This window comes from Triticum aestivum, chromosome 1B (genome assembly GCF_018294505.1).
Source record: "Triticum aestivum cultivar Chinese Spring chromosome 1B, IWGSC CS RefSeq v2.1, whole genome shotgun sequence".
NCBI lineage: Eukaryota > Viridiplantae > Streptophyta > Magnoliopsida > Poales > Poaceae > Triticum > Triticum aestivum.
Window position 1 is genome coordinate 679,734,598 of NC_057795.1, and position 11,976 is coordinate 679,746,573.

An 11,976-nucleotide genomic window follows, 5' to 3' on the forward strand; every position below is an offset into this window, starting at 1 on the left:
CCAATTTGGTGCTTTCCTTTCCTTGTGCTACAAAAAACAATGTTCTACATTAACTCATTTCATATTAAACCAAAACCATGTCCTGCATTGACTCAATCAAATCAAACAATGTTTTACCAAAACCTCAACTAAACTAGAAACTTTCTTGCATTCCACAACCCATACCAAAATCAAATCTTACCAAAACCTCAACTAATTGAAAAAGTTTCCTTGTCTTTGAATGAAATATGCCCTAGAGGCAATAATAAAGTTGTTATTTTATATTTCCTTATTTCATGATAAATGTTTATTATTCATGCTACAATTGTATTAACCGGAAACTTGATACACGTGTGAATACATAGACAAAATATTGTGTCCCTAGTAAGCCACTATTAGATTAAATCGTTGATCAAAGATGGTTAATATTCCTAACCATAGACATGTGTTGTCATTTGATAAATGGGGTCACATCATTAGAAGAATGATGTGATGGACAAGACCCATTCGTTAGCTGAGCATTATGATTGTTCAGTTTTATTGCTATTGTTTTCTTCATGTCAAATACATATTCCTACGACTATGAGATTATGCAACTCCCGGATACCGAAGGAATGCCTATTGTGCTATCAAACGTCACAATGTAACTGGGTCATTATAAAGATGCTCTACAGGTATCTCCAGAGGTGTTTGTTGGGTTGGTATAGATCGAGATTAGGATTTGTCATCTGAGTATCGGAGAGGTATCTCTGGGCCCTCTCGGTAATGCACATCATAAGAAGCCTTGCAAGCAAAGTGACTAATGAGTTAGTTGCAGGATGATGCATTACGGAACGAGTAAAGATACTTGTCGATAACGAGATTGAACTAGGTATGAAGATACTGACGATCGAATCTCGGGCAAGTAACATACCGATGGACAAAGGGAATAAAGTATGTTGTCATAACGGTTCGACCGATAAAGATCTTCATAGAATATGTGGGAGCCAATATGAGCATCCAGGTTCCGCTATTGGTTATTGACCGAAGCAGTGTCTCGGTCATGTCTACATAGTTCTCGAACACGTAGGGTCCGCACGCTTAAGTTTGATGACGATATTGTATTATAAGAGTTATGTGATTTGGTGACCGAATGTTGTTCGGAGTCCCAGATGAGATCACGGACATGAAGAGGAGTCTCGAAATGGTCGAGAGGTAAAGATTGATATATAGGACGATGGTATTCGAACACCGGAAGTGCTTCGGGAAGCACCGGGTACTTATCGGGTCACCGGAAGGGGTTCCGGGCACTCCCGGCAAAAGATATGGGCCTTATGGGCCAAGAGGGGAAACGCACCAGCCACAAAGGGGCTGGTGCACCCCCTCATATGGGCTGGCCAAATTGGAGAAGGAAAGGGGAAGGAGGAAAGGAAAAAGGAATAGGATTCCCCTTCCCCCTCTTCCCTTCCTACTCCGAATAGGAATAGGAGAGAGGGTTGGCCAAATTAGGAGAGGATCCCAAGTAGGATTCCTTCTACTTGGGGCGCCGCCTTGGCTGCCTCTCCTCCCCTCCAACCTATATATATGTGGGGAGGGGGCGCCTACAACACACAACATCAATTGTTAGCCGTGTGCAGCGCCCCCCTCCATAGATTACACCCCCGGTCATATTTTCGCGGTGCTTTGGCGAAGCCCTGCGCGGATCACGTCACCGTCACCACGCCGTCGTGCTGACGGAACTCGTCTACTTCCTCGACACCTTGCTGGATCAAGATGGTGATTGACATCATCGAGCTAGACGTGTGTAGAACTCGAAGGTGTCATACGTTCGGTACTTGATCGGTCGGAGCTAGAAGAAGTTCGACTACATCAACCGCGTTGTCAAACGCTTCTTCTTTCGGTCTACGAGGGTACGAAAACACACTCTCCCCCTCTTGTTGTTATGCATCTCCTAGATAGATCTTGCATGAGCATAGGAAATTTTTGAAATTGCATACTACGTTCCCCGACAGTCTTTCCCTACCCATACTCAAATCAATAAGATTTTGTCAAATCTTGAATATGGTGGGTGTAACGTATATGCCGTACATGATTGATGTTGAATCACTAGAATATGTATGCCCTGCGAATCAACCTGTGGTTGGATGGGTAGGTGGACAGTGGTATCCCCAGTCCACTAGGGTTCAAGTCCTGGTGCTTGCATTTATCCTGGATTTATTTCAAGATTTTTGGTGATGCGCGTTCAGTGAGAGGAGACATTCCCGTCAACTACAAGGCGCCTACGGTGACTTCGTAAAATCTCAAAATGATATGCTGGCTCAGTCTCTTGGAGGTGCTCATAAGGGTAGGGTGTGCGTGTGTACGTTCATAGAGATGAGTATATGCACGTATATATGAGCGCTTGCATATGTACTGTGTTAAAAAATAGAATATGTATGCCCCATTGCAAACAGCCAATTACCTAGTAATAATAATAAAACACTTCTAGCCAGAAAAGAAAGAAGAAATACGCCGTGGGATCGAAGGAACGTTTGATTGATTACACGTCGCTCCTCTGATAAGCCTTTGTTCCTCCTCCTCCAAGAAAGAAAGCTAGGGTTTCTGCCTCTCGCCGGCACCGCCGCAGGTCCGCCTTATCTCCGGTGGCCCTAGGGCCATGGGGGCGCGGTGGATCCTGCCAAAGGCCGGCGGGAGGGCTCCGTTTTCAGTCGTTTTTTCCTGTCTTGTTAGGGTTTGTGTCATGCTCATCAGGAAGGCGAGACGGCGGCGGCTCCCTGATGAAGATGGAATAAAGGTCTCCTCGTCTAGCCCCCGTTCCGGCGGTGCATCTAGCATCGTTGGTGGGCGTGTGGAGGTGTGTCTTCGGTGGATCTATCTTTGGTGGATTTGCTCGGATCTCGTCGTTGTTCGTCTACGTTCATGTGTCTTCGGGTTGAATCCTTCCAACCTACGTTATTCTTCACCAGCGGCGGTTGTTGTTCTGGTGCGCTGGTCCTATGGGGCCTTAGGACGACGACTTCCCGGCTGTCTACAACAACAAGTTGTGCCCGACTCCGGCGATGGAGGGGTGATGAGGCGGCGCGCCTTCGGCTCGCTTCAGTGCTTGTAGTCGTCGCTAGATGGTCTACGGATCTGAATGTAATTTTTATTTCTGGTGTTCGTTGTACTGCCATGATTGGAGATGAATAGATTGGAAGGTTTTTCGCAAAAATAAAAATAAAAATAAAAAAAAAACACTTCTATCCACCTGATAATTGGTGATAGTTAGTTGTGCAATAGTGTGCTTATACATGTGTGTGTCTCTATGTTAGTATTTGGAATTCTTTTTTATCATGACAGTCAAATAAATATCCTAATAGTGATTAGTAGAGTACGATTACCTGCCTTAGAGATAACTAATCGAAAACTCTAGACATGTAAGGAGTCAACATGTGGATTTTCCTCAAATTATGCTTTTGTCATGTATGGCATTCCTGCCCTTCAAGGTTATAACTGATCAAATTGATCGGGCGTGCGTGCTAGACATGTTATTTCATTGTTTCTAAAACATACATGTAACAAGTTTTCTTTTCCTCTTCAAATGAGTGAATTTTTTAATTTAATAATTCATCCAGTTCATGAAAAAAAAAGTGACGTTTTCAATGGGCATGGTCTTAAAATGTAACTTCCGCCACTGGTTTTGGTTGCAATATATTCTAAATATACTAAATCTAGCTAGGTTTGATTTATCTTGATTTTTTGACTTTTTTCTAACAGTGAAAAGCAGGCCAATGGGAGGTTGCCACGTAAATTATTGGGGGGGCGGGTGTACTTCTATGTGGATCCGGCGATTTTGCCTGAGATTTAGGACATTCCTTTTGCAGTCTTGTAGGTTTGTGCATGGTGCATGCATCTGGTGGATTTGACTACGTCTTCTGTACGTGTCTTCAGCTGGAATGCCTTGTTGGTTCTGGACGCCGATGTTCGATGAGTTTGGCAGGTAACGTGTCGACGTGTGTTGGTAAACCGCCTATGTTGCATTCTCTGGAAAACTCCCGTCGAATCGTTCCACCGCTGTACGGTCCTATAAAGGCTCAGCCACTGCCCGTCCCTTCCTCCCAGCGCACATGCACAAGTAGCAGCATCTCCCAGCGCACGGCTCCGACTCACCGCCCGCCTTGTGTTCCGCTGCATGTTGGACGACAGCTTCGGGACGCCCCGCCATCTTGCTAGGCTTGCCACCGTATCGCCGGCCAGCGGCCCGGCACGCCGTCCGCCTTGTGTCCCGCTGCACGCTGGATGGCAGGCGGCACAACTTCGGCCTTTGGGATGCCCCGCTCCCTACCCCGCGGCGTCTCGAATCCTAGATTCTACCCCTTCAGGCGGCAATGGGGAAGGCAGCATGCAGCGACCCATATGTTGGATGGCAGCTCGGGAGGCGTCCCAACCCCGCCGAGAGTGGCGCCTCGGCGCTCTCCCCGCCTGGTGAGGCAGTCCGGTGCCCAGCTCCTGGCGCTCTCCCTGCCCGGTGAGGCAGTCCGGCGCCCGGCCCCCGCCTTTTCTGGCATCGCCTATCGCGTAGTGGAACGGAGCGTCCAGTGCGTGGAGAGCTCGCGGCCAGCACCATGAAGTCCTACCTGGACGACGTTCTTGGTTGTGTGTGTCTTGTGTCCTTGTGTCTGATGCCTCCCGAAGAAGCTATTTCGCGTGTGTGCGTTGGATCGTAGGCACGCACGAGCAGCACGTCGGCGGATGGGACCGCTCTCCATCGATTCCTCGCCGCTGCATGAGGTGTCGGCGCTAGCGCTCGACGAGCATCCAATCATCATCTTGTTCCAGGTACGAAAGGGAGCGACAGGCAATCATCATCATGTCACGCACTGTCGCCTGTGAGGAACACGTTGGATGACGTGTCCCCGTGCGCGAATCCTTGGCTGAAGGCAGTGACCGCACGCGAAACAGTGTTAGTATTGTCTTTCGACTTTCTTTCTGAATTACTCACTCCGTTTTTAAATATTTATCTTTTTAAATATTTCGAATGAATCACCACATACGGATGTATATAGGCATATTTTAGAATGTAGATTCATTTGTTGAAATCTATAGAAAGACAAATATTTAGGAACAGAAGGAATATTTAGCACGATTTGGTAGATCAGAATGGAGATGTTTCATGTACTCTCTCCGTTCCAAAATTCTTGTCGTAGCTTTCTCTAGATACGGATGTATCTGACTTGATACATCCGTATTTAGACAAATATAAGACAAGAATTTTGGGACGGAGGGAGTACTACTTTAACAAATCCCATCAGCTAAGATTGTTGTTTTTATTTTCCCAATGTGAGTACGCACATGATAGGCAAATGCAGTGTCCTCTTAACTGGGGCCTTTCTCTTCCGGGGACATATAAAAGATTTTACCACTAATAGTGACCGTATGCAGATTGCTAGCATTGTATCATTAGCAGTATGAAGGCTTTTTGTTTGTTTGTTCGACAAGATGGTACTCATAAGCATTGCGTGGGGCCTTTCTCTCTCAGGCTTACATATAAGATTTTCACTTGTTCATTCAAATATACTTATGTTTTTCTATTGGTTTTGTGTTCTGCAACGCGCACGTATGCCATGATATTGCAATGAATTATGTGATTTCACAAGTAGTGCTTCATTAATCATGATAAACTTCAGAATTATGAACGTGTTTTAGCTGTAGAACAAAGATGAAAATTCTTTCTAGTGCTTAGATAGATAGACAATCTTGGACACATATGGTCTTCGTTAAAGAAATTGGTATAAAATTTAGTTTTTTGACACGGTTTTTCCCCAAATCCGGAACTGATCTCCAGTTTGTCAGCATTGATGGATGATGGATCTCTTCGACTAAGTATTAATTTCTCACATAATAGGATTGCATTACTATTTGATACTACTGATTGTTCAATGTATATTTGCACTTAACTGATTATACAATTGCTTCATTTAGTTGGTGAATAACTTCTACAAACATTTTTATACTAAAATCATAACCAGTTAATTTGTTTTACTTGTGCTGCATGAATTTCCCATTTTGCTATTATTTAAAAATGCTATTTAATTATCTGTCAACTTTATTCTACCACTTCGATGAATCTTCTACCACTTGATGAATCTGTCTATCTTTGACTCTCTGTTTAGTTAGTTGATTATACAATTGCTTCATTTAGATAGTGAAAAACGTTTTACTAACTTTTTTTTTACTGAAGTCATATACCAAATTTTTTATTTGTACTGCATGATTTTCCCAAAAATTTTTATTTAAAATTGATATTAATCTGTTTAAAATTTATTTTGCCATTTTGACAAATCTGTGTTATCTTTGATTTTCTATTTTGAAGTAGTTTTTGTGTGAATTTCTTGGAATTCTTTTTGGCGTTGGGCTAATCTGTGGTTGTCACGTGCATAATTTGGGGATTTGGTTGGGAACGTTTTCTAGGATGGATTATCAATTGTTTGTTGATGGTGATCCATGATAACTGACACGACGCATGATATGACCAGGCGTTCCCATGCATGCAGTTGCGTCCCGCCGCTAAATTGTAAGGTGTGGTTGTTTCTCGATACCGCTTCTTCTGAAATTTCTGGAGTGTTTCTTCCTCTATAAATATGGGTGCATGCGTCTTGATATGCATCAATAGGTTACCTGATAATGGTTCGTAATGATTTCCGTCATGGGGGTGCCAGTTGCGTGGGTCGACCTCCTGGAATTCGTGTATCATTATTGGTCGGGCGTGTCCGCACTAGAGAACCTGACGCAGCCGAAGGCCGGTGTACAAGATGATTCCTCCTTGGTGCCCTGCTCGAAGGTCATGCCTTTGCAGTCGTAGATCAATGGTGCGGCAGCGGCCCTGACGCCGCTGCGGTCATCAGTGTGGCAAAGGCGGCGGCGGCGCCTGTTGTGGAGTATACCGACATGGCCAACGAGTTCGACAAAAATGACCGAGGATGACTAGAAGATCAAGGGCGCCGACGATGCGCGCCATCTCCGGCAACATGATGATGCACCGTAAATCTCAATGCCGATGCATTCGCCCACGGCTCGCTGGATCGCAGCACCAAGGCAGCTGCCATAGATCTCTTCCATTTCATGTATTTCTTATCTATCCATGTACGCAGTCATGTGTGTAAATTATAAGTAAGGTATTTCCTGTGTTTCCAATCCAAGTATTAATACATGTATATGATTCATATATGAAAAAATAAAAAATAAAACAAACAAACAAAACTAAATCATTCATTTTAATTGCAAGACTTACATTAACAACATGCATATCATTAAGTAGCGAACAATAGAACAATAGTACTAGACTAAATTAAAGACCAACATGCAAAATTTATTCAACGTGTACAGAAAATAACACCAAAACTTATCAACAAAGCGGGGGTCATCACATACAGTTTTTGTCCTACATTCGAATTAATCAGATGAAACAGAATGACAATCCAACATTACTATCATGTAGCCTACATTCAAATTAATCAAATAAAACAGAATGACAATCCAACATTACTATCACGTATCACGTTTTATCGTGGCACATGGACTAGCGCGACAATGTGTACTTTTCATCTTGCAATATGTATCATTCATGGTGATAATAAATATACCTTTTCAAATTGCTTCTGTGTATGACTTGCCTTTTCGTGGGTACAAACTTACGTTCATAGTTCATAGAAGTGCAATATTTTAGGTCTAAATTCTCACAAGAAATGAAAATAATATAATACACATCAACGTATCGACGAGGCGCGGCGTGCCGCCGCGCACGGGCATAGCTAGTATGTACAATGACCAACAAAATCGTAGTGTTCTTGGGGGAAAAAGTAGAGTTTTGAATACTTCTTGAGACAGACCCATGCGTATCACTTTTGAGTTTGAACACAAAATATCTAAACAAATATTAGTTGTTGAAATTTCAAATTTGGACTGGACCAACCTCTAAACCTCCACATGTTTCCTTACTCGAATATGAAACAACATATATCGTTTTACAATGAAAAGGAGTATCGTTGCGAATGGCTTCTTCAACAAGAGCAGAGGATGGGCGCCGATGACAAAACGCCTGGGAGTGAGTTTCTTCGCTGGAATAGTTTAAAGTTTCTTCCTAGATAGCTATAGTTGTTCTAAGCTTTGTCACTACTGGATGTCTGGATACTGCGGACACCAAGGTAGGGTGTCTGGGGTCAAGAAAGAAAAACTGTTTTATAGCTATGTTTATGTGGTTTCCTTTCATATCAATGCAATGAAATCGGGGCGTGCCCTTTAATTCAAAAAAAAAGGAGCATATTTGGACTCATGCCTTCCTCTGGCAAGAGAGAAAGAGACGAAGATGTACCCAAGAAAAGTTGGGTGGACACTGTTGAGTATGTATTTTGTATATTGCACGTGTATTGGAGTTGTGGTCCACCTCCTAGTCTTGTATAGTTGGGGTAGAGGCCTTTCCTGTATGGAAAACGTTGGCTTCCGGCGCACCGGCTAGCGATTGGACCGGTCTCGTGCGCGATGTTCGATCGCCCCGATCCAGCGAACACCACGCAAGCCACGTGTCCTTTGTTGCTCCCGCAGCCGCCCTCCCGCTCCTATCCTTATCCTATCTATCCTTATCCTATCCTTTTCAATGGACTCCTAGCCGTATCTTCTTTCTTCCCTCTCCTTCAACCTCCCGCCTGCCCCCATCAAGATCTGCTCCTTCTCTTCCCTTTTTCTACAGCAGCCATAGCCGGTGGTGCTTCCTTCCTTTTTTCCATTCTGCACAACCACCATGAGCGGTGCTACTAAAGGCATCGGATGCTGCCCATTTTTCTCTCGCGGAGCTACTGCAAGGGGGTGGTCCTTGCACACGCGCCGCCGCGACAGCCCAAACACCGCTACTGCATGCGGCGACGAGCGTGCTGCAACCAGCGCTCGTCGCCATGGCTGCCCGCAGCTGGTCGCGCTCCTGTCCATGACCATCGCAACAAGATTTTTGCTACCACCATGTTGTTTTTTGCTGGAACCGACCCATGTTTTTGCTACCACCCACTCACCTCAAATCTGCTACCATGGTGATTTTTTGCTGGAACCAGCGAACCATTTTGCTACAACTGTTTTGGTTTTGTTACTACTGGTGTTTTGTGAATTTTTGCTACATCCATCTCCATGACATAGCCTGTTTTTTCTAGTCAATTTTGCTACAACCATGCTTTGATTTTGCTGGAAACGAAGACAACTTTTGCTACAATCATATTTTGATTTTGCTGGAACCGAAGATAATTTTTGTTACATCCACCAAACGGCGATGGCTTTCATTTTGCTGCAACCATCTCGGATTTTTGCTACTATAGGAGTTGCCATTTTGCTACTACCAGAGTCTTCCTCGAAGCATCAAGAGTTTTTGCTACCACTCCCTTTTATTTTTGTTTTGATTTTGCTGGAACCAGTCTAAAAATTGCTCCAATCGTCGTTTGATTTTGCTGGAACCGGCATTTTTTGCTTCGCCAGTGGCGGTGAACGCGGGTGGCGTTTTGCTTCGCCAGCGGTGGCTAGGCTGCGAGCGCCGGCGGCGAGCAAAAGCAACGAGGGTCCAAAGAAGAGTAGGGGGGCTAGCGTGGGGGATCCCGCGAGCTGCGGCGGCACTCGCTTTTTTCCCCTTTTTTCCCTGTGCGGAGGATGACGAAAGGGGATTCGGGACAGATCAGACGGTCCGCGCGTCCAGATCGAGCGGCTCGGGTTGGACCGGCCGAAACTCGCGCCGGTGCGCCGGCGCAGAGTACTGCCCTCCCTGTATTATATATACGTGCACCAGCACTCCATCAATACAACGTTCATTGTATTGCAAATCTCTCCGTCTACGTGGTATCAGTTTTTTAGGTTTTCTTCCTTGCTTCTGCTCCGCCGCCGCCGCCGCCGCGCCTCTCCTCGCGCGCCGTCGCCGCCGCTCGCGCGCCTACCGCGCCGGCCGCCGCTCCTCTCCTCCACCTGCGCACGCGCTTTCCCAGCCCCGCGTCGCTTCGCTCGCACACACCATACCAGGATTAATCGCGATCGAGCAGCGCTTGCACGCACTCACGCCGGCCGTGCACAGCCGCGTGCACGCGGCCTCGTACTAGATACTTTGGCGGTCTGGTACTAGATACTTTGGCGGCCTCGTACTAGACACTCTGGGCAGGCGATTGAGCAAGCCCGTGCGGTGACGAGTACGTACGTACGGTACGCCGGCCGTGCACAGCCGTGGGCACGCCGCTTCGCTCGCCAGCACGCCTCGCAAGCCTTGCCCGCTCGCTTCGCCAGCACGCCGTCCCGCTCGCCTCGCACACCGCTGCTGCCGTCAAGCCGCCGACCTGAGCCGCTGCTCCCCGTATTTTCTCTCCACTACAAATAAAAAAAAACTAGCCGCGCCGCCATGTCTTTCCCGGGATCCTCCACCACCCGCTCATCGAACCCGTTCGCCGGCCCAACTGCGCCTCGTCAGCCCGCGCCGACCGGCTACTTCCCCGTGCACCCCGCACCGGGTCTTCTTGGTCCACGTCCCGCGGGCCACCAGGCGTTCCTCGGCGCCCCCTACCAGCCCTACGGTGCTTCGCTTGCTCCGCCACCTCTCGACGGCTATGGCGTGCCCGCTCAGGCGCCACCCTATGGAGGTCAGCCGTCGCCGCCAGTTCCTGCACCGTGGGACCCCACCCTCCCGGCCGCCCTACACTCGGCGCCGTCGCCGTCGCCGAGTCTGTACGAAGGTGGAGGCGTCTGGTACATGGACTCGGGTGCTACTGCGCACATGACAGCTCATCCCGGTAACCTATCCTCTTCCACTCCAGTTAACACTCCCACTCGTATCACCGTTGGCAACGGTTCTTCTTTACCTATCACTATCACTATGTCTAATGTCCTTGTTTCACCTGACTTAGTCACTAGTTTAGTCTTTGTTCGTCGTGTTACTCGTGAAAATCCTCTTACTGTTGAATTCGATGGTGTTGGGTTTTCTGTGAAGGACGCCCGTACCCGGATGGTGCTTCACCGTTGTGATAGCCCTGATGAGCTTTATCCCATGCACGCAGGCACCTCCACTTCCACACCTGTCGCTCTCGCCGCCCGTGTCGAGCTTTGGCATGCTCGTTTGGGCCACCCCAACCCCACTGTTTTGCGTCAGATTCTTAGGAGTTTTTCTTTCTCATGTAATAAGCTCGACGAGCATACTTGTGAGGCTTGTCGTTTGGGCAAGCATGTGCGTCTCCCTTTAGTGCGTCTACTTCAGTTTCCATTTTTCCATTTCAGTTGCTTCATAGCGATGTTTGGACGTCTCCCGTTGCGAGTAACATGGGCTATCTATACTACTTGGTGATTTTAGATGATTATTCTCACTAGGTGTGGACTTTTCCTCTTCGTCGTAAATCCGATGCTTTAGCCACACTCACCGTCTTTTATTCCTATGTCACCACCCAGTTCGGTCGCCCCATACTTGCACTCCAAACTGATAATGGAAAAGAGTTTGACAATGTCGCTCTTCGCACACTTCTCGCCTCTCACGACACCATCTTTCGTCTAACTTGCCCTTACACTTCACAGCAGAACGGCCGTGCCGAGCGCATTCTCCGCATTCTTAATGACTGCGCTCGCACGTTACTCTTTCACTCCAACGTGCCCGCTCGGTTTTGGCCCGATGCTCTCGCCACTGCCACTCTTTTAGTTAATATTCGTCCGTGTCGTCCTCGGTGGAACTACGCTCCTCACCACCTTCTCTTCGGTACATCACCATCCTATGACGGTCTCCGCATCTTTGGGTATCTCTGTTATCCTAGCACCGCGTCCACCACGCCACACAAACTCGCACCACGTTACGTCACGTGCATCTTCCTTGGCTACCCTCCTAATACCAAAGGTTACCGATGCTATGATCCTGTCACTCATCGTCTGTACACCTCGAGGCACGTGTACTTTGTCGAGACGGTGTTCCCTTTTTTCAGGTTCCTCCGGCTTTGGCTCCTTTGGCGCCGGCCCTCGCATCCCCTTCCTGGAGTGATCCGCGGC